General features: G+C 44.2%; 5 non-coding genes across 5 annotated transcripts; 1 reads left to right on the top strand and 4 right to left on the bottom strand.

Moving 5' to 3' along the window:
• The first annotated feature begins 3606 nt into the window (after nucleotides 1-3606).
• trnat-cgu (transfer RNA threonine (anticodon CGU)) lies at nucleotides 3607-3678 on the top strand. Its single transcript has one exon. It is a non-coding gene; the product is annotated as a tRNA-Thr (tRNA).
• A 4404-nt stretch (nucleotides 3679-8082) lies between these two features.
• trnas-aga (transfer RNA serine (anticodon AGA)) lies at nucleotides 8083-8164 on the bottom strand. Its single transcript has one exon. It is a non-coding gene; the product is annotated as a tRNA-Ser (tRNA).
• A 657-nt stretch (nucleotides 8165-8821) lies between these two features.
• Nucleotides 8822-8904, bottom strand: trnal-uaa (transfer RNA leucine (anticodon UAA)). Its single transcript has one exon. It is a non-coding gene; the product is annotated as a tRNA-Leu (tRNA).
• Nucleotides 8905-15991: 7087 nt separating this feature from the next.
• Nucleotides 15992-16074, bottom strand: trnas-aga (transfer RNA serine (anticodon AGA)). Its single transcript has one exon. It is a non-coding gene; the product is annotated as a tRNA-Ser (tRNA).
• A 671-nt stretch (nucleotides 16075-16745) lies between these two features.
• Nucleotides 16746-16828, bottom strand: trnal-uaa (transfer RNA leucine (anticodon UAA)). The gene has a single exon. It is a non-coding gene; the product is annotated as a tRNA-Leu (tRNA).
• Nucleotides 16829-26988: the final 10160 nt, after the last annotated feature.

Below are 26988 nucleotides of genomic sequence, written 5' to 3'. Positions count from 1 at the left end.
GCAGCCACGGATTCCTCGGGGGTCGGGGTGGGGTAACCAACAATGGCCCCAGCAACATCCGGGTTGTCATCCTGCATCTCATTCATTCCCAGCGGCATCTCGTCTTCCTGGTCAAAGGTCAGTCCTTCCCGCAGGGTAAAGTTGATCCACAGGTCGGCATCGCAAAGGATCCTCCCATTTAACGAATTAAACACCTTCCTGGTGATGTTAGTGACAGGTGCCTCATTGGATGCCTTCCATATCACATGGGTTCCATCGACAGCACCCTGCACTCTGGGGAATCCAGTGATCCTTTGGAACACGGTAGATCTCTTCCTTTGGGGAATCCAGCGATCCTGTGGAACACGGTAGACCACTCCCTTTGGGGAATCCAGCGCTCCTTTGGAACACGGTAGACCTCTCCATTTGGGGAATCCAGCGATCCTGTGGAACACGGTAGACCTCTCCATTTGGGGAATCCAGCGATCCTGTGGAACACGGTAGACCTCTCCATTTGGGGAATCCAGCGATCCTGGGGAACACGGTAGACCTCTCCATTTGGGGAATCCAGCGATCCTGTGGAACACGGTAGACCGATTCCTTTGTCGATCTGGGGACATGTCGAGGTTGATGAACTGGGAAATCCTGCGGAATATCGCGCCCGTGACCTCATGAATTCACTCTCGCAGTGCTCTGGGTGATGGTGTCTCTGTGATAAGATGAATTCAGACTCTCACAGGGCTCTGGGTGATGGTGTCTCTGTGATAAGATGAATTCAGACTCTCACAGTGCTCTGGGTGATGGTGTCTCTGTGGGCTGATGAATTCAGACTCTCACAGGGCTCTGGGTGATGGTGTATCTGTGGGCTGATGAATTCAGACTCTCACAGGGCTCTGGGTGATGGTGTATCTGTGACCTGATGAATTCAGACTCTCACAGGGCTCTGGGTGATGTTGCACATGTTACCGGGGCCTGACTGAAATGACCCACATGCCACTGACGAGGCCCTGCAGGAAATAGAAGGTGGCTGAAGCTCCTCTTGTGACATCTCACAGAGGCGGCCGATTGTCTCCTTGCTAAAACGAAGTCTCCACAGAAATATCTCTTCCGACAACAATGTGGTTGACGTGGTGTGTATGGACTTCCAATAGGCGTTTGATAAAGTTCCGCCTGGTAGGCTTATCATCAAGACTGCGGCCCATGGAATAAAGGGGGCTGTAGCAACATGGATACAGAAATGACTGGGGAACAGAAACAGAGAGAAGTGGTAAACGGTTGTTTTTCGGACTGGAGGAAGGTGTACAGTGGTGTTCCCCAGGGTCAGAGCTGGGATCACTGCTTTTCTTGATATATATTAATGACTTGGACTTGGGTGTTCAGGGCACAATTCCAAAATTTCCAAAGCTTGGAAGGGTCGTATACAGTGAGGAGGACACTGATAGACGTCAAGAGGAAACAGACAGGCTGGTGGCTTGGGCGGGCACGTGGCAGATGAAATTTAAAGCAGAAAAATGCGAATTGATACATTTTGGTGGGAAGAATGAGAAGACGCAATGTAAACTGGAGGGCACAACGCTAAAAGGGATAAAGGAACAGAGAGATCTGGGGGTTTATGTGCACAAATCGTTAAAGGTGGCAGGGTATGTTGAGAAACTGTTTAAAAAAGCAACGGGATCCAACGCTTTATAAACAGAGCCACAAGTACGAAAGTATGGAAGTCATGACGAACCTTTATAAAACACTGGTTTGACCACAACTGGAATATTTTGTCCAGTTCTGGGCACCGCACTTTAGGAAAGATGTGAAGGTCTTCGAGAGGGTGCAGAAGAGATTTACTCGAACGATTCCAATGATGAGGGACTTTAGTTACGTGGATAGACTGGAGAAACTGGGGTTGTGATTCTTGGAACAGAGACGGTTGCGAGGAGATTTGATCGAGGTGTTCAAAATCATGAAGGGTCCAGACAGAGTAGATCGAGAGAAACTGTTCCCATTGGTGGAAGGGTCAAGAACTAGAGGACATAGCTTTAAGGTGATTGGCAAAAGAACCAAAGGTGACGTGAGGAACAGCTTTTTTACACAGCGAGTGGCTGTGATCTGGAATGCACTGCCTGAGGGGGTGGTGGAGGCAGATTCAATCATGGTTTCAAAGGGGAATTGGATAAATACTTGATAAGAAAAAAATGCAGGGCTCCAAGAAAAGGGACGAGCTGGAATGATCTTGCACAGCCGAAGCACAGATTCGATGGGCCGAATGGCCTCCTTTCGTGCTGTAGCCTTTCTCTGACGGTGTGATGGAAATGGGAAAAGAGTGAAAATGAGACCATAATAACAACTATCAGGAGTACGCTGGTAAAACCCATTGAATCTGACGTTTAAACTCTTAACCACTCGGTCATCCTGCGTTTTGAATTTGTGTGTAATGTGCCGGAGTGTCATTTCTTTCATCTCTTCGTCAGTCAAGGTCCAGAATGAAATGATGTCGGGAGTGGAGAAAGAGACTTTGAAAAGCGTTGAAGAATTGACACACGCACCCACACGGACAGGTTGGAAGCTTTGAGAAAGAAAGCTCTGAACCGCAGTCGGCAGGATTCAAACCTGCGCGGGGAGACCCGAGTGGATTTTCAGTCGATCGCCGAAACCACTCGGTCACGACGACTTGATTTCAGTTAAATGCTGTTCACTTAAAATTGCAACGATCCTTCCGTGCGGTAACATTTCTATCATGCAAATGAAGAAGAGTGACAATGAGCAGGATCAAAATGTAACCGAAGTAACAGCTGCGAGGAGTGGGGTTCGGAAACACGCGGGGATAAATCCACTGGATCTTAAATCCAAAGCCTGAACCACTCGGTCATCCTGGTCCTCCTTTGTTGAATTCTAAAATGCTCCCAATCCTCAGGTTTACTGCTTTTTCTGGCAACTTTATTTGCTTCTTCCTTTGATTTTATACTATCTTTAATTTATCTTGTTAGCCACGGTTGGACCACTTTTCCTGTTGGGTTTTTGTGCCTTAAGAATATATATTTGTTGCAGTCTATCACTGTCCTCCTCACTGTTCACTACACTTCCAAGTTTTGTGTCATCTGCAATTTTTAACATTTTGCCCTGTGCACCCAAGTCCGCGTCATTAATATATATCAAAAAAACAGTGGTCCCAGTACCGAACCCGGGGGAACAAAACTGTACACCTCCCTCCGTCCGAAAAACTTTCACTTGCAATTTATCTCCAATATTTGATGTGGAAAATACATTGAAAGACTAACCCGGATCATCCCACTTTGCACAATTTAATTTCACTGATATTCCAGCGATTTTAAACTCCATTCAGGTCTCTCTCTGCACCCGACCGACCACCCCCCCCGGCTCCGCCCCGCCCCGCCCCCTTGTCTCCATCTGTGTCGATCTCTCCATCTGTACATCTCTCTCTCTCTATCTGTCTCTCTCTCTCTCTCTGTGACTCTTTCCACAATAGCCCGTGAAATAAACTGTCATGAAATTATTCGTTCAGGCGCAACAGTCGAAATCCATTTTTCCTCAATCAGTCGATTGTCGCAATCAGTTGCAGAAACCTGTTGATCTGACTTCACCAGCTGAAGAACATTATCATCCGAGTGTGGATCATTGGGTGCGGTGGCCAAGTGGAAAGGCGTCGGTCTCGTAAACCGAAGAGCGCGGGTTCGATCCCCGTCCGCACCTGCTTCAGGTTTCAAATTTTAATGAAATGACAGTTTGTTGAACTTTCCACGGGCCACTGTTGAAAGAAGACTCACCTTTCACATTTCCATCTCTCTGTTGGTTGAGATTCAGAATAAAGTGATGTGGGGTGCGAGGAAAAGAGTGATAAAGAGAGACACTCAGAAAGAGAGAGAGACACTGGGACAGAAAGAGACTCTCTCGGTCTGTCTGAGTCTGTGTCAGTCTCTCTCCCTCCATCTGTCCAATACCCGCAGATTTGAGAATCACAGGGTCAAAGAAGGAAACAGATTGGAACACACTGAGCCTGTGTCCTGTTTCAAAACCGACTCCCAGGAAAACGGCTCCGGTAGAATCGTTAAATGGTCAAAGTTTTTATGGCGACTTTGACCTCTTCCCTGAGATGGCGAGACACGGGGACGTGGGGCGATTAAAAGGCTTCGGAAAAATCATTTCCAATTGGATATTCTCCATCGTGGTGAGATATCCCCCCTCAGCCAGGGATTCAGCTCCCCGACGGGGAGGAAGCATTCTTAAGACGCCAATTACAAATTTTACTTCTTTGCCTCGCTTCTTCTTCAAAAACGACAGAGAAAAATAGAACAGAAAAAGAATGAAACAGGTGATTGTCACTTTCAGAATATTATTGAGCGGAGACTGTTTGGGGACTGAATTCTTGGGGCCCGCCTGTTGCAGAGCACAAATGTGTTCCGATCTGTTTCCTTCTTTGACCCTGTGATTCTCAGATCTGCGGGTATTAGAGAGAGGGAGGGGAGAGACAAAGAGACAGAGAGAGAGCGACAGAGAGACAGAGACAGAGAGAGAGACACACACAAAGACTGATCGTGAGACACACATTGAAACTTAGAGGGAGAGAGAGAGAGAGAGATTTAACGATTATGCCTCTTTGTGTAATGTGCCTGAGTGTATGTGTATATATAAATGCCGGTGTGTGTAATGTGCCTGTGTGTATGTTTAGTGCTGATGTTCCTTTGAGAGTGAGGTGCGAGCTTGAGGAAGTTTCCCACTCTCCCCTTGTGCGCAAAGCTTTCCAATAAACTTGAACTTTCGTCTGGTTTTGCTCCAAAAATTCGAGTATAAAAATGTTTGTGTATGTGTGTATGCCTGCGTGTGTAATGTGCCTGTGTGTATGTGTATATATATATATCTATATATGCCTGCGTGTGTAATGTGTCGAAATGTGTGTGTGTGTGTGTGTGTCTCACTTTTTCTAAGCTTCTCTGAGTGGTTCTCTCTTTCTCTGTCTTTCTCGCTCTGTCACTCCCTCCCGCTCTCCCCACATCACGTTATTCTGGACCTTGACGAACAGAGAGATGGAAATGTGAAAGGTCAGTCTTCTTTCAACAGTGGCCCGTGGAAACCAGGGTTCAATTTCCCCACCGGGAGGTTACATTTTTATTGCCTTTAAAAGCTTCACTTTCATTCCTCTTGCAATTTATCTCCAAGTGGAGGTTTACCAGAAAGATCCCACATACAACAATGAAATGGATGGCCAGTCAATCTGCGTTTTGGTGGTGATATTTGAGGGAGGAAGGATAATTTCCTTAATAATGGATTCTAGCATTTTCATTTTAGACACACACATGCACAGCCATGTACACACGCAGACACTGATACATAGACAGATACTAACACACACACACACACACACACACACAGGTACACTCACTGACAGACAGACACACGTGTAGATTGAACCGCAGAGACGAAAGGTCATCAAATAAATGGTTAGAACAGATTCACTGAAATTTGAAGCATGTTAAACGCCATCTGTGGTGAGTGTCCTTTACTGACCCACACCAGTTCTTCGTTAGTGTACTGGTGAGTATCACCGCTTATCACGCAAGTGAGCGGGGGTTCAATTCTCTAACGGGGAGGTTGCACTTTCGCTGCCTTTAAAAGTTTCACGTTCATTTCTCTTGCAATTTATCTCAAGCATTGGATGCGTGAAAAAACACTGAGAAACTAACTCGGACTATCCCACTTTCCACAATGTAATTTCACTGACATTCCAGCGATTTTAAACCTTCCTCTCTGCGTCACCTTGATAACAGAACCACAATAATGAGCAAGAAATGAAATAAACAGTCGCGTTGTTTTATTTTATTCGTTCATGGGATGTGGGCGTCGCTGGAGAGACCAGCATTTATTGCCCATACTTAATTGCCCTTGAGAAGGTGGTGGTGAGCCGCCTTCTTGAACCGCTGCAGTCCGTGTGGTGAAGGTTCTCCCACAGTACTCTGCGGAAGGGAGTTCCAGGATTTTGACCCAGCTACGATGAAGGAACGGCGATATATTTCCAAGTCGGGATGGTGTGTGACTTGGAGGGGAACGTGCAGGTGGTGATGTTCCCATGCGCCTGCTGCCCTTGTCTTTCGGGTGGTAGAGGTCGCGGGTTTGGGAGATGCTGTCGAAGATGCCTTGGCGAGTTGCTGCAGTGCATCCTGTAGATGATACACACTGCAGCCACTGTGCGCCGGTGGTGGAGGGAGTGAATGTTTAGGGTGGTGGATGGACCTGAGGAACTTCTGCAGCAGTGTCCTGGGGCTGCGATGATTGGCCTTTGGCAACCACTAACCATCTTCCTTTGTGCTCGGTATGTCTTCAGCCACTGGAGAATTTTCACCATGATTCCCATTGACTTCAATTTTACGAGGGCTCCTTGGTGCTACACTCGGTCAAATGCTGCCTTGATGTCAAGGGCAGTCACTCTCACCCAACCTCTGGAATTCAGCTCTTTTGTCCATGTTTGGCCAAAGGCTGTCATGAGGTCTGGAGCCGAGTGGTCCTGGCGTCACCCAAACTGAGCATTGGTGAGCAGGTGCCGCTTGATAGCACTGTCGACGACACCTTCCATCACTTTGTTGATGATTGAGAGTAGACTGATGGGGCGGTAATTGGCCAGATTGGTTGTGTCCTGCTTTTTATGGACAGGACACACCTGGGCAACTTTCCACATTGTCGGGTAGATGCCAGTGTTGTACCTGGACTGGAACAGTTTGGCTGGAGGCGCCGCTAGTTCTGGAGCACAAGTCTTCAGCACGAGAGCCGGGATGTTGTCGGGGCCCGTAGCTTTTGTTGTATCCACTGCACTCAGCTGTGAGACACACTCGCACAGACACATTACACACACGCAGCCATGTACAAACAGACACTGATACACAGATAGATAATCACACATACAGTTACACACACTAACACACAGACACACACGTGTTGGTTGAAACGCAGACGTGAATGGCTTGAAAAGAAAGTTCTGAACCATAGTCGGCAAGACTCCAACCTGCCCGGGGAGACCCCAGTGATTTTTTTATCCATCGCTTGAAACAACCCCCGCCACGACTGCTTGAGTTTAGCGAAATGCTGCCCACTTAAAATTGCCACGATCCATCGCTCTGCAACAGACGGGCACAAAGAACGACCATGCCTCTGTGTGTAATGTGTGTGTGTCTCACTTTTTCTAAGCTTTTCAGTGAGAGTGTCCGTTTCTCTGTCTTTCTCACAATAGTTCAACGTTCAGTTTGTCTTCTGGATTACCTGCTGCACCTGTGTGTTGACGTTTTGTGTTTCGTGTACGAGGACACCCAGATCCCACTGGACTGCAGCATTTTGTTGTATTTCTTTATTCAAACAATATTTTGCTTTTTTATTTTTCCTCCAAAGTGGATGAATTTACATTTTCCCACATTATATTCCATCTGCCAATGTTTTGCCCATTCCCTTAACCTGTCAATATCCCTTTGCAGATTCTTTGTGTCACCCTCACAACTTGTTTTTCCACTTATTTTCGTATCATCAGCAAATTTGGCCACAATACACTCTGTCTCTTCATCCAAGTCATTGAAATATATTGTAAATAGTTGAGGCCCCAGCTCTGATCCGTGTGGGACCCCACTAGTTATAGATTGTCATTTTGAAAATGACCCTTTTATCCCGACTCTCTGTTTTCTGTTCGTTCGCCAATCGTCAATCCATGAGCTCTTATCTTGTGCCTGTTATTCTCTGCGAGGTAAAGGCCAGAAGCAGTGGCTGCAGCGTGGCAGGAAGCGGCAGAAGGCACGGGTGTGTGCAAGCGTGGAGAATAACAAGCAGCAGGGATATCACCTTTTATGTGGCATCTCATCGAATGCCTTTTGTAAATCCAAATATACTGCATCCATTGGTTCCCCTTCATCCACCCTGCCCGTTACTTCCTCAAAGAACTCAAATAAAATTGTCAGACACGATTTCCCATTCATAAAACCATGTTGACTATTTTAGATTGTATTGTGAGTCCGCGAATGTCCTGCCACTGCTTCTTAATAATGAATTCTCGCATTTTCATTTTACACACACTCGGATTGGTTGAAAAGCAGAGATAAAAGCTATGAAAAGAAAAATCTAAACCGTAGTCGGCAGGATTCGAACCTGCGCGGGGAGACCCCAATGGATTTCTAGTCCATCGCCTTAACCACTCGGCCACGACTACTTGTTCAAAACCCAATGCTGCTCACTTAAAATCGCAATAATCCAGCGCTCTGCAACACAGAGTCACGGAACTGGTATCGGTATCAACCGTCGCTCAGGGCGTCGGATGTTCATGCCAGTCACTCGTTTGTATAGTGGTGGGTATCCCTGGTCGACCTGGCTTCAAGTACACCTGGACGATGAACTTCTTCTACCTTTAAAGTTTTCATTTATCTCCAACATTGGACGTGTGAAAAAACACACATAAAATAAATCAGACAATCCCACTTTCCACAGAATAATTTCACTGATACTTCAGCGAATTTAAATCTCACTCCCCGCGTCAACTCGATGTCAGAACCACCATAATGAGCAAGAAATGAAAGGCAGAGTCGCGTTGTGAACAGACCCGGGCTAATTCAGCACCCCGACGGGGTGATGGGGGCAGATTCAATCATGACTTTCAAAACGGAACAGGATAAGTACTTAAAAGGAAAAAATTGCAGCGCTACGGGGATCGGGCTGGGGAGTGGGACTCGCTGGATTGGTCTTGCACAGAGCCGGCAAGGACTCGATGGGCGGAAAGGCCTCCTTTCGTGGTGTTGACTTTCTGTGATTCTGTGATGCAAATGGAAAAAGAGAGTCAATGAGCTGTATCAAAATTCAACAGATTAATACATACCAGGAGTGGGGTTCGAACCCACGCGGGTATAAACCCATTGGATCTTAAGTCCAACGCCTTAACCTCTCGGCCATCCTGGTCAATTCGCAAATTTGTTCTATGTGTAATGTACCTGACTGTCACTTCTTCTACGCTTTTCTTTGTCATGAAATGAATGGGAGGAACAGATTCACTGAAATTTGAAGCGTGTCTCACGACATTTGTGGGGAGTGTCCATCACCCGCTCACGCCAGTTCCTCGTTAGTGCAGTGCTGAGTATCCCCGTCTGTCAAGCGGTTGATCCAGGTTAAATTCTCCTGTGTCGAGGTTCCAGTGCTGATGCCTTTAAAAGCTTCACTTTCATTGATCTTGCAATTTATCTCCACTATTTGATGTGGAAAATACACTGAAAGTCGAACTCGGACCATCCCACTTTCCACAATTTAATTTCACTGATATTCCAGCGATTTTAAAACCTGCTCTCTGCCTCACCCTTCACCTCGTTGTCAGAACCCCAATAATTTGCAAGTAATGAATACGTCGAATCGAGCTGTGAGGAGACCCGGGCTAATCCAGCAACCCGAAACAGAGAGATAGAGAGAGAAATAGAAAGAAAGGGAAACAGAGAGCGAGACATAGGAAGAGAGACGGAGCCTGAGAGAGGCCCTGATCAGGGCGTAGAGGAGGTTTATCAGAAAGATCCCGCATACAACAGTGAAATGAATGGCCAGTTAATTTGCATTTTGGTGGTGTGAGTTGAAGGAGGAAGTTTAGCTCATTGTCATCAAATAAATGTTTGAAATAGATTCACTGAAATTTGAAGGCTGTCTAACGCCATCTGTGGTGCGTGTCCATCTCCAGACGACACCAGCTCCTCGTTCGTATAGTGGTGAGCATCCTTGCCTGTTATTCGTTGCACCCGCGGTTCAATTTCCCGACCGGTAGTGGAAATTTTGCTGCCTTTAAAAGCTTCATTTTCCGTCCTGTGCCAGTTCCTCGTTAGTGTCGTGGTGAGGGACAGGGAGAGAAAGGCATCGGAAAGGGCGCAGAGGAGGTTCACCAGAAAGATCTCACACACAGCAATGAAATGGATGGTCAGTTCATCGGCTTTTTGGTGGTGTTGATTATCGTCCAGGTTTCGAAATTTGCGGACAGCAAGTTCCCACAAACAGCAATGACAGAGGAAAAGGTGCAGAAGGCCGATCGAACAGGCGTGTCAATGAGCTGTATCAAAATGCAATGCCAATAACAATTACCAGAAGTGGGGTTTGAAACCACGCGGGTATAAACCCATGGGATGGTGAACCCAATACCTTAAGCACGCGGCCATCCTACTCGCTGCGTTTATACGGTGGTGAGTGTCCCCGAGTGGTTCAGGCGATGGACTAAAAATCTATTTGGATCTCTCCGCGCAGGTTCGGATCCTGCCGACTGGGGATCCCATTATCTGCATTTCAACATGCAGCAAACTTCTTGTGGAATTACTCATTCTTTAGTGAATTAAAAATGCCCGGCTTTTAACACCTCGAGTTTTATGCTCATTGGAATTGATCTGCAAGATTTCACAAAATCTACAACAGAAATAGAACAAAAATGTGCCAAATTATCGATCGTCTGTCTCTCTCTGTCTGTTTGAGTCACTCTCTGTGCGCATGTCCGTGTGTGTGTGGGCCTCACATTTTCTCCGTTTTTCTGAATGGGTCTCTGTCTCTTTCTTTCTCTCCCTCACTCTCTCCCGCGTTCCTCACATAATTTTACTTTGAACATGATCCAACAAAGAGATGGAAAAGTGGTCGCTCAGTTTTCTTTCACCATTGGCCCGTGGAAAGTTAAATAAAGTGTCATGAAGCACCAGGCCGAGTGGTTAAGGACTTAAGATCCAATTGGTTTACACCCGGGTGAACCCCACTCCCGGTAGCTCTTTAATTTAATCCCGTTACACTTTCATACTGCTCGGTTCCACTCGTTTTACATCTGCATTATGTAATTGTTATTTTGTCATTGCTGTTTGTGGGATCTTGCTGTGCGCATTTTGAAAACCTGGACGACAATCCTCCCTCAATCAACACCACCAACAAATAGATTAACTGGCCATCCTTCTCATTGCTGTATGTGGGATATTTGTTGTCAGAACCACAATAACAAGCAACAATTGAAACTCTTTACTTTAATCCTGTTACACTTTCATACTGCTCAGTTCCACTCGTTTCCCATCTGTATTATGTACCTGTTACTTTGTAATTGCGGTTTGTGGGACTTTGCTTTGCGCATGGCTGGAAACCTGGACGATAATCTTTCCTCAAACAACACCCCCAAAAAACAGATTAATTCTTGGTTCTGACAACGAGGTGAAGGGTGAGGCAGAGAGCAGCTTTTAAAATCGCTGGAATATCAGTGAAATTAAATTGTGGAAAGTGGGATGGTCCGAGTTTGTTTTTCAGTGTATTTTTCGCATTCAATATTGCAGATAAATTGCAAGAGAAATGAAAGTGAATCTGTTAAAGGCAGCAAAAGCGTAACCGACTCGTCGGGGAATTGAATCCTGGTCTCCAGTGTGGATTTTTCTCTCTGAATGCACAGATTTCAATGATGATAATGTGACAGGAACATTCTCTCCAACTCGAATTAAATATAAGACACTTGGAAATCCATGAACACACATTGATAGCCTTATGGTCGCACTGGGTCTGGATATGGAATGGCCGGTTCAAATCACTGGAGAATGACAAGAATCCCATTGTTTTAATTCTGTTTGGGAATCAAATCACTTTAAATTTCTAAAATAAAGTATCGAGAAATATAAGAACATGAGAATATAAAATAGGAGCAGGAGAAGGCCACTCGGCCCCTCGAGCCTGCACCGCCATTCAATAAGATCATGGCTGATCTTCGACCTCAACTCCACTTCCCTCCCGATCCCAATATCCCTTGATTCCCCGAGAGTCCAAAAAATTATCGATCTCAGTCTTGAATATATTGAATGACTAAGCATCCACAGCCTTCTGGGGTTGAGAATTCCTCATTCACAACCCTCTGCGTGAAGAAATTCCTCCTCATCTCAGTCTTGAATGGCCGACCCCTTACCCTGAGACTATGCCCCCTGGTTCTCGACTGTCCAGCCAGAGAAATCAGCCACTCGGCATCTACCCTGTCAAGCACCCTCATAATCTTATATGTTCCAATGAAATCACCTCATATTCTTCTAAACTCCAGAAAGTATAGTCCCATTCTACTCAATCTCTCTTCATAGGACAAACCTCTCACCCCAGGAATTAATTTAGTGAACCTTCGTTGCACCGCCTCAAAGGCAAGTATATCCTTCCCGAGATAAGGAGACCAAAACTCTGTGCAGTATTCCAGGTGAGGTCTCACCAATGCCCTATACAACTGTAATAAGACTTCCTTACTGTTGTACTCCAACCCCCTTGCAATAAACGCCAACATGCCGTTTGCCTTCCTCATTGCTTGCTGCACCTGCATAATCACTTTTTTGTGTTTCTTGTACGAGGACACCCAATTCTCCCTGAACACCAAATTTTACTAATTTCTCAACATATAAAAATATTCTGATTTTCTATTCTTCCTACCGAAGTGAATAACCTCACATTTCCCCACATTTTACTCCACCTGCTGCCTTCTTGCCCATTCACTTAGACTGTCTATGTCCCTTTGCAGACTCTTTGTGTCCTCCTCTCAGCTTACTTTCCCACCTAGCTTTGTATCAGCAGCAAACTTGGATACATTACACTCGGTCCGTGCATCTAAGTCATTAATATAGATTGTAAATAACTGAGGCCCAAGCTCCGATCCTTGCGGCACCCCACTCGTTACAGCCTGCCAACCTGAAAATGACCCATTTATCCTCATACTCTTTACTGTCCATCAACCAATCCTCTATCCGTGCTAATGGATTACCCAAACTCCATGAACCGAATGTCTTTTGAAAATCCAAATATACGACATCCATTGGTTCCCCTTCAACTATCCTGCTAGTTGCATCCTCAAAAAACTCTAATAAATTTGTCAAACACGATTTCCCTTTCATTAAACCATGTTGACTCTGCCGAATCATATTATGATGTTCCAAGTGCCCTGTTACCACTTCCTTAATAATGGAGTCCAGCATTTTCCAGACGGCAGAGGTCAGGCTAATTGACGTGCAGCTCCCTGTTTTCTCTCCCCATCCCTTCTTGAATAGCGGGATAACATTTGCTATCTTCCAATCACTGGGACAATTCCAGAATCTAGAGAATTTGGGAAGATCATAACCGATGCATCCACTATCTCTGCAGCCACCTCTTTTAGAACTCTCGGATGTCGGTCATCAGGTTCAGGGGATTTGTCGGCTTTTAGTCCCATTAGTTTGTCCAGTACTTTTTCTCCAGCGATATGAATTGTATTAAGTTCCTTCCTCTCATTTACCCCTGGTTCCCCATTATTTCTGTTCTGCTTTTTGTGTCTTCCACTGTGAAAACAGAGAAACAAATATTTGTTTAACGTATCTGCCACTTCCTGATTACCTATGAAAATTTCTCCTGTCTCAGCCTGTAAGGGACCAACGTTTACTTTTGCTGCTCTCTTCCTTTTTACATCGAAACATAGAAACAAAGAAAATAGGAGCAGGAGTGGACCATTCGGCCCTTCGAGCCTGCTCTCCCATTCAATATGATTGTGGCTGATTCTTTATCTCAATACCATATTCCCGCTCTCTCACCATACCCCTTGACGACTTCTGTGTCGAGAAATCTATCAATGTCCTACTTAAATACACTGGGTCGAGAATTCCATTGGTTCACCACCCTCTGAGTGAAGAAATGTCTCCTCATCTCAGTCCTAAATGTCCTGCTCCGTTTCCCAGCCTGTGACCGCTCGTTCTGGACCCCCCCGCAGGGGAAACATCCTCCTTGCATCCAGCCTGTCTCGCCCTGTCAGAGTTTTATACGTTTCAATGAGATCCCCTCTTATTCTTCTAAACTCGAGTGAATACAGGCTTAGTCGACCCAATATCTCCTCATACGACAGTGCTGCTATCCCAAGAATCAGTCTGGTGTAATTTCGCTGCACTCCCTCCATGGCAAGTATATCCTTTCTTAGGTAAGGAGGCCAAAACTGCACACAAACAGGTGTGGTCTCACCAAGGCCCTGTATAACTGCAGTGAGACATCTTTTCTCCTGTACTCAAATCCACTTGCAATGAAGGCCAACATACCATTCGCCTTCCTAACTGCTTGCTGCACCTGCATGCTTGCTTTCAGTGATTGGTGTACAAGGAGACCCAGGTCCTTTTGTACATCAACGTTTCCCAATCTATCACAAGTTAAATAATACTCTGCCTTTCTGTTTTTCCATCCGAAGTGGATAACTTCACATTTATCCACGTTATACTGCACCTGCCATGTATTTGCCCACTCCATCAACTTGTCTAAATCGCCTTGAAGCCTCTTTGCATCATCCTCACAACTCACCATCCCACCTAGTTTTGTATCATCAGCAAACTTGGAAATATTACATTTGGTTGCCTCATCCAAATAAGGGGGGCAAAGAACGGATCCCCGCGGTACCCCACTAGTTACCACCTGCAACCCCGAAAAAGACCCATTTATTCCTACTCTCTGTTTCCTATCTGTTAACCAATTTTCAATCCATGCCAGTATGATACCCCCAATCCCTAGTGCTTTAAGTTTGCACACGAACCTCTTATGTGGGAGTTTCTCAAAGGCCTTCTGAAAATCATAATACACCACATCCATTGGTTTCCCCCTTATCTATCCTACCAGTTACACCCTCAAAAACCTCCAGTCGGTTTGTCAAACAAGATTTCCCTTTCGTAAATCTATGTTGACTTTGTCTAATCCCATTGATACTTTCGAAGTGTCCTGTTATCATATCCTTTAGAATAGACTCGAAGTGAGACACACACACAGACACAATACACACACACTGACACAGCAGACACTGATACACATATGGACTCTCACACACACCGATACACACACTGACAAACAGACACACACGTGTAGGTTGAAACGCAAATGTGAGGGGTCTGAAAAGAAAGTTCTGAAACATAGTCGGCAGGAATTCGAATCTGCCCGGGGAGACCCCAGTGAATTTTTTATCCATCGCCCTTAACAACCCCCGCCACGACTGCTTGAGCTAAGCTCAATGTTGCTCACTTAAAATTGCCACGATCCATCGCTCTGCAACAGACGGGCACCAAGAACGACCATGTCTCTGTGTGTAATGTGTGTGTGTCTCACTTTTTCTCAGCTTTTCTGTGTGAGTGTCCGTTTCTCTGTCTTTCTCTCAATAGTCCAATGTTCCGTTTGTCTTCTGGATTACCTGCTGCACCTGTATGTTGACTTTTTTGCGTTTCATGTACGAGGACACCCAGATCGCTCTGCACCGCAGCATTTTTTAGTATTTCTCCATTCAAATAATATTTTGCTTTTATATTTTTCCTTCCAAAGTGGGTGAATTCACATTTTCTAACATTATATTCCATCTGACAAATATTTGCCCATTCGCTTAACCTGTCAATATCCCTTTGCAGATACTTTGTGTCATGCTCGCAACTTGTTTTTCCACCTATCTTCGTATCATCAGCAAATTTGGCCACAATACACTCAGTACCTTCATCCAAGTCATTGATATATAATGTAAATAGTTGAGACCCCAGCACTGATCCCTGGGGCACCCACCAGTTACAGATTGCCATTTTGAAAATGTCCCTTTTATCCCGACTCTTTGTTTTCTGTTAGGCAGCCAATCCTCAATCGATGAGCTCTTATCTTGTGCCTGTTATTCTCTGCGAGGTAAAGGCCAGAAGCAGTGGCTGCAGCGTGGCAGGAAGCGGCAGAAGGCACGGGTGGGTGCAAGCATGGAGAATAACAAGCAGCAGGGATACCACCTTTTATGTGGCACCTTATCGAATGCCTTTTAGAAATCCAAATATACTGCATCCATTGGTTCCCCTTTATCCACCCTGCTCGTTACCACCTCAAAAACTTGAATAAAATTGTCAGACACGATTTCCCATTCATAAAACCATGTTGACTATTCTAGATTGTATTATGAGTCCGCGAATGTCCTGCTCCTACTTCTTAATAATGGATTCTTACATTTTCATTTCACACACACTCGGATGGGTTGAAACGCAGAGATGAAAGGTATGAAAAGAAAAATCTGAGCCGTAGTCGGCAGGATTCGAACCTGCGTGGGGGAGACCCCAATGGATTTCTAGTCCATCGCCTTAACCACTCGGCCACGACTACTTGCTCGACTTGCGATGCTGCTCACTTAAAATCGCAATAATCCAGCGCTCTGCAACACAGAGCCACAGAACTTGAACAGGTGTCAGCCGTCGCTCAGGTGGATCGGGTGCTCAGGCGAGTCACTCGTTAGTATCGTGATGAATAACACAACCTATCAGACAATTAAACCTCGATTCAAATCCACGTGGAACAATGAATTTCTACTGCCTTCAAAACCTTCGTTTTCATTTATCTCCAACATTGGATGTGTGAAAAAACACTAATAAACTAACTCGGACAATCCCACTTTCCACAGTATAATTTCACTGATATTTCAGCGATTTTAAATCTTGCTCTCTGCGTCACCTCGATGTCAGAACCACAATAATGAGCAAGAAATGAAAGGCAGAGTTGTGAGCAGACCCGGGCTAATTCAGCACCCCGAGGGGGTGATGGAGGTAGATTCAATCATGGCTTTCAAAACGGAACGGGAGAAGGAATTGAAAGGAAAAAAATGCAGGGCTCCGGGGATACGGAGAGGGAGTGGGACGAGCTGGATTAGTCTTGCATCGAGCCGGCACGGACTTGATGTGCCGAAAGGCCTCCTTCCGTGCTGTGACCTTTCCACGATTCTGTGATGCAAATGGAAGGAGAGTCAATGAGCAGCAAAAAAATGTAACGGAAATAACAACTACCAGGAGTGGGGTTCGAACCCACGCGGGTATAAACCCATTGGATCTTAAGTCCAACGCCTTAACCACTCGGCCATCCTGGTTCGTCCACAGTTGAGTTTTATGTGTAATATACTTGAGTGTCACTTCTACTACGCTTTTCTTTGTCATCAAATAAATGCTGACAACAGATTCACTGAAATTCGAAGAATGTCCAACGCAACCTGTGGTGAATGTTCATCACCAGACGACACCAGCTCCTCGTTAGTATCGTGGTGAGTATCCTCGCCTGTTATTCGGGCACCCGTTAGTGTCGTGTTGAGGGACAGAGAGAGTCAGGCATCGGAAAGGGCGCAGAGGAGGTTTATCAGAAAGATCTCACATGCAGCAATGAAAAGGATGGCCAGTTCATCTGCTTTTTGGTGGTGTTGATTATCGTCCAGGTTTCGAAATTTGAGGAAAGCAGGTTCCCACAAACAGCAATGACAGAGTGACAGGTGCATGAGGCAGATGGAACAAGAGTGTCAATGAGCAGCATCAAAATGTAACAGAAATAGGATTCGAAACATCCCAATGACAGAATCAGATGGATTTTGAATCCAATGCCTTGACCACGCGGCCATTCGAACCGTTGAGTTGACTTAATGGTGAGTGTCCCCGAGGGGTTCAGACGATGGACTAGAAATCCATTGGGATCTCTCCACGCAGGTTCGGATCTTGCCGACTGCGGATCCCATTATCTGCGTTTCAACATGCAGCAAACTTCTTGTGGAATTACTCATTCTTTCGTGAATTAAAAATGCACGGCTTTTAACACCTCGAGTTGTATGCTCATTGGAATTGATCTGCATGATTTCACGGAATCTACGATTGAAATAGAACAAAAATGTGCCAAATGACCGATTATCTGTCTCTCTCTGTCTGTTTGAGTCACCCTCTGTGTATATTTCCGTGTGTGTGTGTGTGTGTGTGCGCACGCACCTCACATTTTCTCCGTTTTTCTGAATGGGTTTCTGTCTCTTTCTTTCTCTCTCGCACTCTCTCCCGCGTTCCTCACATAATTTGACTCTGGACATGATCCAACAAAGAGATGGAAAAGTGGCCGCTCAGTCTTCTTTCACCAGTGGCCCGTGGAAAGTTAAATAAAGTGTCATGAAGCACCAGACCGAGTGGTTAAGGACTTAGATCCAATTATGTGACACCAGGGTGAACCCCACTCCCGGTAGCGCTTTCATTTAATCCCGTTACACTTTCATACTGCTCAGGTCCACTCGTTTTCCATCGGCATTATGAACCTGTTACTTTGTCATTGCGGTTTGTGGGACCTTGTTGTGCGCATGCTTCGAAACCTGGACGATAATCTTTCCTCAATCAACACCACCAAAAAACAGATTAACTGTTGGTTCTGATATCGAGGTGAAGGGTGAGGCAGAGAGCAGCTTTTAAAATCGCTGAAATATCAGTGAAATTAAATTGTGGAAAGTGGGATGGTCCGAGTTTGTCTTTCAGTGTATTTTCCGCATCCAATATTGCAGATAAATTACAGGAGAAATGAAAGTGAATCTGTTAAAGACAACAAAAGTGTAACCTCCCAGCCGGGGAATTGAATGCTGGTGTCCCGCGTGGATTTTTCTCTCTCTGAATACACAGATTCCAATGTTGAAAACGTGACAGGAACATTCTCTCCAACACGAATTAAATATAGCACACTTGGAAATCCATGAACACACATTGATAGCCTCATGGTAGCACTGGGTCTGGATATGGAATGGCCGGTTCAAATCACTGGAGAATGACAAGAATCCCATTGTTTTAATTCTGTTTGGGAATCAAATCACTTCTTTAAATTTTTTAAATATAGCATCGAGCATTATAGGAACATAAGAACATAAAATAGGAGCATGAGTAGGCCATACGGCCCCTCGAGCCTGCACCGCCATTCAATAAGATCATGGCTGATCTTCGACCTCAACTCCACTTCCGATCCCCATATCCCTTGATTCCCCGAGAGTCCAAAAAATTATCGATCTCAGTCTTGAATATATTGAATGACTCAGCATCCACAGCCCTCTGCGACAGAGAATTCCTAAGATTCACAACCCTCTGCGTGAAGAAATTCCTCCTCATCTCAGTCTTGAATGGCCGACCCCTTACCCTGAGACTATGCCCCCTCGTTCTCGACTCTCCAGCCAGAGAAATCAGCCTCTCGGCATGTACCCTGTCAAGCACCCTCATAATCTTATATGTTCCAATGAAATCACCTCTCATTCTTCTAAACTCCAGAAAGTATAGTCACATTCTATTCAACCTCTCTTCATAGGACAAACCTCTCACCCCAGGAATTAATCTAGTGAACCTTCGTCACACCGCCTCTGAGGCAAGTATATCCTTCCTTAGATAAGGAGACCAAAACTCTGCGCAATACTCCAGGTGAGGTCTCACCAATGCCATATACAACTGTGGTAAGACTTCCTTACTGTTGTACTCCAACCCCCTTGCAATAAACGCCAACATGCCATTTGCCTTCCTCATTGCTTGCTGCACCTGCATAATCACTTTTTGTGTTTCTTGTGCGAGGACACCCAATTCTCCCTGAACACCAAATTTTACTAATTTCTCACCATATAAAAATATTCTGCTTTTCTATTCTTCATACCGAATTGTAAAACCTCACAATTCCCCACATTATACTCCACCTGGCACCTTCTTACCCATTCACTTAGCCTGTCCATATCCCTTTGCAGACTCTTTGTGTCCTCCTCACAGCTTACTTTCACACCTAGCTTTGTATCATCAGCAAACTTGGATACATTACAATCGGTCCGTTCATCTAAGTCATTGATATAGATTGTAAATAGCTGAGGCCCAAGCTCCGATCCTTGCGGTACCCCACTCCTTACAGCCTGCCAACCTGAAAATGACCCATTTAACCGTACTCTATTTTCTGTCCGTTAACCAATCCACGATCTGTGCTGATGGATTATCCCAACTCCATGAACCCTTACATTGTGCAACAAACTTTGATGTGGCATCTTATCGAATGTCTTTTGAAAATCCAAATATAGGACATCCATTGGTTCCCCGTTATCGATCCTGCGAGTTGCATCCTCAAAAAACTCGAATAAATTTGTCAAACACGATTCCCCTTTCATAAAACCATGTTGACTCTGCCGAATCACATTATGATGTTCTAAGTGCCCTGTTACCACTTCCTTAATAATGGATTCCAACATTTTCCCAACGGCAGAGGTCAGGCTAATTGCTGTGCAGTTCCTTGTTTTCTCTCCCCCTCCCTTCTTGAATAGCGGGATAATATTTGCTATCTTCCAATCCACTGGGATCATTCCAGAATCGAGAGAATTTGGGATGATCATAACCGATGCATCTACTATCTCTGCAGCCACCTCTTTTAGAACCCACGGATGTTGGCCATCGGGTTCAGGGGATTTGTCGGCTTTTAGTCCCATGAGTTTGTCCAGTACTTTTTATCCAGTGATATTAATTGTATTAAGTTCCTTCCTCTCATTTACCCCCTGGTTCCCCATTATTCTTGTTGTGCTTTTTGTGTCTTCCACTCTGAAAACAGAGAAAAAAATATTTGTTTAACGTATCTGCCACTTTCTGATTACCTATTTTAATTTCTCCTGTCTCAGCCTGTAAGGGACCAACGTTTACTTTTGCTACTCTCTTCCTTTTTACATCGAAACATGGAAACAATGAAAATAGGAGGAGAAGTAGACCATTCGGCCCTTCGAGCCTGCTCTCCCATTCAATATGATTATGGCTGATTCTTTATCTCAATACCATATTCCCGCTCTCTCCCCATACCCCTTGATGCCTTCTGTGTCTAGAAATCTATCAATGTCCTTCTTAAATATATTTAGTGACATGGCCTCCACGGCATTCTGGGTAGAGAATTCCATTGGTTCACCGCCCTTTGAGTGAAGAAATTTCTCCTCATCTCAGTCCTAAATGTCCTGCTCCGTTTCCTGGCCTGTGACCCCTCGTTCTGGACCCCCCCCCCCGCCCCTCGCCAGCCAGGGTAAACATCCTCCTTGCATCCAACCTGTCTCGCCCTGCCAGAGTTTTATACGTTTCAATGAGATCCCCTCTTATTCTTCTAAACTCTCGTGAATACAGGCTTAGTCGACCCAGTATCTCCTCATACGACAGTGCTGCTGTCCCAAGAATCAATCTGGTGAAACTTCGCTGCACTCCCTCCATGCCAAGTGTATCCTTTCTTAGGTAAGGAGGCCAAAACTGCACACAAACAGGTGTGGTCTCACCAAGGCCCTGTATAACTGCAGTGAAACTTCTTTTCTCCTGTACTCAAATCCACTTGTAATGAAGGCCAACATTCCATTTGCCTTCCTAACTGCTTGCTGCACCTGCATGCTTGCGTTCAGTGATTGGTGCACAAGGACACCCAGGTCCTTTTGTGCATCAACGTTTCCCAATCTATCACAAATTAAATAATACTCTACCTTTCTGTTTTTCCATCCGAAGTGGATAACTTCACTTTTTTCAAGTTATACTGCATCTGCCATGTATTTGCCCCCTCACTCAACTTGTCTAAATCGCCTTGAAGCCTCTTTGCATCATCCTCACAACTCACCATCCCACCTAGTTTTGGATCATCATCAAACTTGGAAATATTACATTTGGTTGCCTCATCCAAATAAGGGGGCCAAAGAACGGATCCCCGCGGTACCCCACTAGTTACCACCTGCAACCCAGAAAAAGACCCATTTGTTCCTACTCTCTGTTTCCTGTCTGTTAACCAATTTTCAATCCATGCCAGTATGTTACGCCCAATCCCTTGTGCTTTAAGTTTGCACACGAACCTCTTATGTTGGAGTTTCTCAAAGGCCTTCTGAAAATCATAATGCACCACATCCATTGGTTTCCCCCTTATCTATCCGACCAGTTACACCCTCAAAAACCTCCAGTAGGTTTGTCAAACAAGATTTCCCTTTCATAAATCCATGTTGACTTTGTCTAATCCCATTGATACTTTCGAAGTGTCCTGTTATCATATACTTAAAAATAGACTCGAGCATTTTCCCCACTGCTGATGTTAGGCTAACCGGTCTGTCGTTCCCTGTTTTCTCTCTCCCCCCCGCCCCCACTCTTCTAAATAGTGTGATTACCTTTGCCACCCTCCAATCTGCAGGGATTTCTCCAAAATCTATGCAATTTATGAAGATGACAATCAATGCATCCACTATTTCCATAGCTAACTATTTTAATACTCTGGGATGCAGATTATCAGGCCGTGGGGATTTATCGGCTTTCAGTCCCAATAATTTCTCCAGCACTATTTTTTTGCAAACACTAATTTCCTTTCACACCTCCTTCTCACTAGACCCTTGGTTCCCGAGCATATCTGGGAAGTTGTTCGTGTCCTCTTCCGTGAAGACAGAACCAAAGTATTTGTTTAATTGCTCTGCCATTTCCTTGTGCCCCATGATAAATTCTCCCGTTTCTGACTGTAAGGCACCTGCATTTGTCTTCACCAATCTTTTTCTTTTTACATACTTGTAGAAGCTTTAACAGTCTGCTTTTTTGTTCCTTGCAAGTTTGCTCTCATGCTCTATTTTCTCCTTTTAATCTTTTTTGCTGAATTATAAACTGATCCCAATCCTCAGTCTTGCTACATTTTCTGGCAACTTTATATGACTCCTCTTTGGATCTAAAATTATGCTTAATTTCTTTTGTTAGCCATGGTTGGGCCGCTTTTCCTTTTGTGTTTTTGCGCCAGAAAGGAATGTATAATTGATGCAGTTCATGCATTCACTCCTTGAATGTTAACCATTGCCTATCCACCATCATGGTAATCCCCAATCTATCACAGCCAACTCACTCCTCATTCTTCGTAGTTTCCTTTGTTTCGATTTGTGACCCTAGTTTCGATTGGACTATTTCACTTTCCATCTTAATGAAGAATTCTATCATGTTATGGCCATTATTTCCAAAAGGACCACGCAAACAAGATCATTAATTAACCCCTTCTCATTGCACAATATCCAATTAAGGATAGTCTGTTCCCTCGTTGTCTCCTCAACGTACTGGTCTAAAAAACCATCTCAGACTCACTCCAGGAATGCATCCTCCACAGTAATATCACGAATTTGGTTTGGCCAAGTCAAGATGTAGATTAAAGTCACCCATGATAACTACAGTACCCTTGTTACATGCATCTCTAATTTCCTGTTTGATGCCATTCCCTACATTACCACGACTGGTATTGATTCATGTTATCATGAAGAATATTTTTTGATTTCATTTTATTCCGTTTACCTAATTTTATGGAGACTGTACAGTTGGCGGATGAAAATAAAATCAGCAATCAATTTGAGAGAATTGTTGTAACCTGGAGTTCAGGTTACATGAGCTGATGCCTGATTGCTGGACGCTTAACTTTCATATTTTGATTGGTGGATTTGAGCAGAAAATCTCGGCTGACACTCCAGTGCAGTACTGAGGGAGCGCTGCACTGTTGGAGATGCCGTCTTTCGGATGAGGCGTTAAACTGAGGACCTCACAGGTGGATGTAAAATATCCCATGGTACTATTCGAAGAAGAGCAGTGGAGTTCTCCCCGATGTCCTGGCCAATATTTATCACTCAACCAAGACCTAAAATAGATTATCTCATCATTTTCTTCATTGCTGTTTATGGGAGCTTGCTGTGCTCAAATTGGCTGCCTGCATTACAACAGTGAGTACAGTTAAAAGTATTTCATCGATTGTAAAGCGCTTTGGGACAACGTGACACTGGGAAAGGCGCTATAGACATGCAAGACTTTCTATCTTTCTCATTCTGCATGGGGTCATTTGACTGAGATAATCTGATACACCCCTCTACCCATGATTCCTCTCTTGCTTTGTGCTTTTTGCATACATAAATATTGATTTTTCAAATTTATATATCAGTGTATATATCCCACGTCTATTTTTCTGATTGGATGAATTTTGATGAAGAAGATTCTCCACGCCCGAAACGATAACATTTGTTCTTTCAGATTTAGAGCATTTAGCTTTTTGTTACAGTGCAGTGGGACTCTGTCCAGTTTACTGACACACCAGAAGGAGTAAGAGGACAGGCTGATTGAATACAGAATACAGCAGGTCACTGGGAAAGTTACACACTGTACAGAGCAGCTGGTAAAACTCCTGCTGTAAATAAAGGGCAGGGTCAGTTGCACAAGACTGAGTGACTTTATTGTGCAGCCTCCAGGCATCATCTTTACACCTGTCAAAATTAAACCCAAAACCTGTTGCCCCAGAACAGACATTAACTGGCTCGCCTGCTTCATCTCCTGCTGTTCTGCTTCTGCACTCACTCACTCTAAGCTGATTACAATGAGTTGTTTTATGATTATTTCGTGCTCTCTGTGTGTTAATCACATTCCTGTCTCTCCCTTGCTGTTTTTTTTCATCTGTCTGTCTTTCACTGGTTCTGTCTCTCTGTCAATATATTTATCTTTCTCAGTCGTCTTTCTGGCATTTTTCTGTCTTGTTACTTCACCCTCTTTTAATTTCTGTCTCTGTATCACTGTTCCATTTCTATATTTTTTCTCTGTCACCCTTTGCTTCTCTCGTTATATCTCGAGGTTTCTGTCTTCCATCTTTATCTCTTCTTTCCATTTGCCTCGCTGCCCCTCTCGCTCGTTCTCTCCCCACTCTCTCTGTCTATCTCTGTCTTTTTTGCCTTCTCACACCCTTTTCAAATCTTTCTCTCTCTTTCGCTCTGCCTTTCACGCTCTCTGTTCTGTCTCTCCTTTTCTTTATTTCTCTCTTCACTTTCTCCATCTCTTTCTTTTTTATGAATTCACAATCAACTTTAATTTCGTTGCAGGCAGACTACGTAAATGCATCATTAATTCTTGCACATTAGTCCAACATTATCTTTTATACAAATGAAGAAAAATAACAGTACAATTGGATGTTTGGATATCAACATAAAAGCACCCATTTCTTCTGTTCAGATACATGTATGGGAATTCATTTACACGTATGTCTACATAGCTGTCTCCGCTGTTCAGAAGTAATTCATTGTGTAAAGTGTTTTGAGATGTGTTAATTCAAAGGGCACTGTACAAATTCCGTTTGAATGAATTACATTGTCCATTTGTAGACCAGAAAATATCCGCCTCTTTCTTTTGTTGTCTCACTTTGTCTCTTTTGCAGTCTGTCTCTCTCCTGCACTGATACTTTCTGTTTCTCCAGTTCACCTTGCTTCACTTCTTTTGTCTCTATCGCCCTGTTTCAATCTCTCTTTGTAATTTTCCCTGTGTGCCTCTCACTTTCTGTCCACTTTCCTTCAGCACCTCTGAGTTTCTTTCACCATTTGTCGACATGTTTCTCTCAACTTTCTCTCGCTGGTAAACTCCCTCTCTTTCCCTTAATCTGTGTTAATCATTTCCTGTCTCTGTTTTCTCATGGAAAGATGCTCCTTTCCTGTTTGTGCTTTTTCTCCCTGGATTTCTTTCTGATTATATTTTTCTCCTTCCATGTTTTTTCCATCTCTCTTGTCTTTTCTATTTATCTTCCTGTTCCCTCTCTGTTTCTGCCCTTTCTTCTTTCTCCCTCTCTCCCTCTTTTCTGTTTATTTCTTTTTCTTTCTGATTGTCTCGAGCTGTTTCTCCATCTAAATCTCTTACTGTGTTTCTTTCCGTCTTTCTCTAACTTGTTAACTGTCCTTTTCTCTCTGCCCCTTTCTGCTCTTCAATCACTTTCAATTTCTTTTTCTCTACGTCTTCCTTTCTTTCACTTTCTTCACGATTTCATTCTCAATTATCTGCTTTTCTCTCTGTTTATGGCTCTAACGGTCTCTCATTTCCCCTTTCTATCTGCCTCTATCTGTAAGGTTATCTCTATGTGTAACCCTGTCTCTTCCTCTCCATGTATCTATCTATCTATCTATCTATCTATCTATCTATCTATCTATCTATCTATCTATCTATCTATCTATCTATCTATCTATCTATCTATCTATCTATCTATCTATCTCTCTATCTATCTATCTATCTATCTATCTATCTATCTATCTATCTATCTATCTCTCTATCTATCTATCTATCTATCTATCCATCCATCTGTTTGTTAGTTTGTCTGTCTGTCTATCTCTGTCATTTTATCTCTCCATTTATATGGAGTGCAGCTATTCCGATCAGGCCCACAGCACCTACTTTCATTGACAGGTTTGCCCATTTTGCAGGGCGGCCATTTAGTTGAAGTCCAGCTGAGCTCTTTAGTGCCGCCTGTTTGAGCAACAATTCATGTGTTGTCTGCAGAGCGAATCACGCCTCAATAGGTCAGATTATCAATATGATGTAATATCAGAATCAGATTTAAGATTATGTCAGCGAATATAAAATCTACTTTCCATCGGTGGGAAGTGCAGGGGGTGGAGTATGAAATGGCCAGAAATAGTTCTAGTGCTTGAAACCCTTCAGCTCTTTCTATGATTTCACTAATTTAACAATTAGATTGAGTGGGTATTTCACCGCGTTCTTCAGCTCCTCCCTGAATTTAGCCTGGGTCAGGACATAAATACACGTGTTTGTGCAGGAACTGAGAAGCTGCAGCATTCCTGATGTGGCTTCTGTGATATAACGAGGGTCAGTGTAGGAATTATAATAACGAGTGTCTGTAATTCGTCGACAAATGTTATTTACAACCTGGGTCACCCATAATAGGATAAAACTGCCCGATATACTGAAGAGTAAAATGATGGATTTCTTTCGGTTCTCCATCTCTGGATCCTTCTGATTCTCTCCATTGCTGCGGCCCCGGAGTCCCCTGCGGACTCGACTGGCTGCTAAAATACGTCTGACCGTCAGAACATTGAACAGCAAAATCAAAAAGAACGGGGCACAAGGGGTTAAAATGAGGTGAACGAACTCAAATGCGGCCCACACTGGGGAAGTGCGGAAGTTCAGTTTAAAGACACAATCCCGGGGAACATTATCAATTATCAGGTAAGGTTGATATATAAAGTACCAGGGAACAGTCTCTAAACAGCCCAACACACTCACTGTTCCCATAACTACAGCCGCCATTTTCTCGGTGCAATATTTTGTTTTAAGATTCTCACAAGAAATGGCCACAAATCGATCAAAGGTGAAAGCGACTGTGAGCCAGACAGAAACCACCGTGGCTGCAGAACCCAAGAATATAATGGGACGACACACGGCAGTAATGAACAAGAATGAATTGGGGAAATAAATTTGACCAGGAGATCGGCCGCTGCCATTCCCA

The sequence above is a fragment of the Heptranchias perlo genome, unplaced genomic scaffold (genome assembly GCF_035084215.1).
Source record: "Heptranchias perlo isolate sHepPer1 unplaced genomic scaffold, sHepPer1.hap1 HAP1_SCAFFOLD_56, whole genome shotgun sequence".
In the NCBI taxonomy this organism is placed as follows: Eukaryota; Metazoa; Chordata; class Chondrichthyes; order Hexanchiformes; family Hexanchidae; genus Heptranchias; species Heptranchias perlo.
Note: the sequence above shows the minus strand (reverse complement) of the source record. Positions and strands in the feature narration are given on the sequence as shown.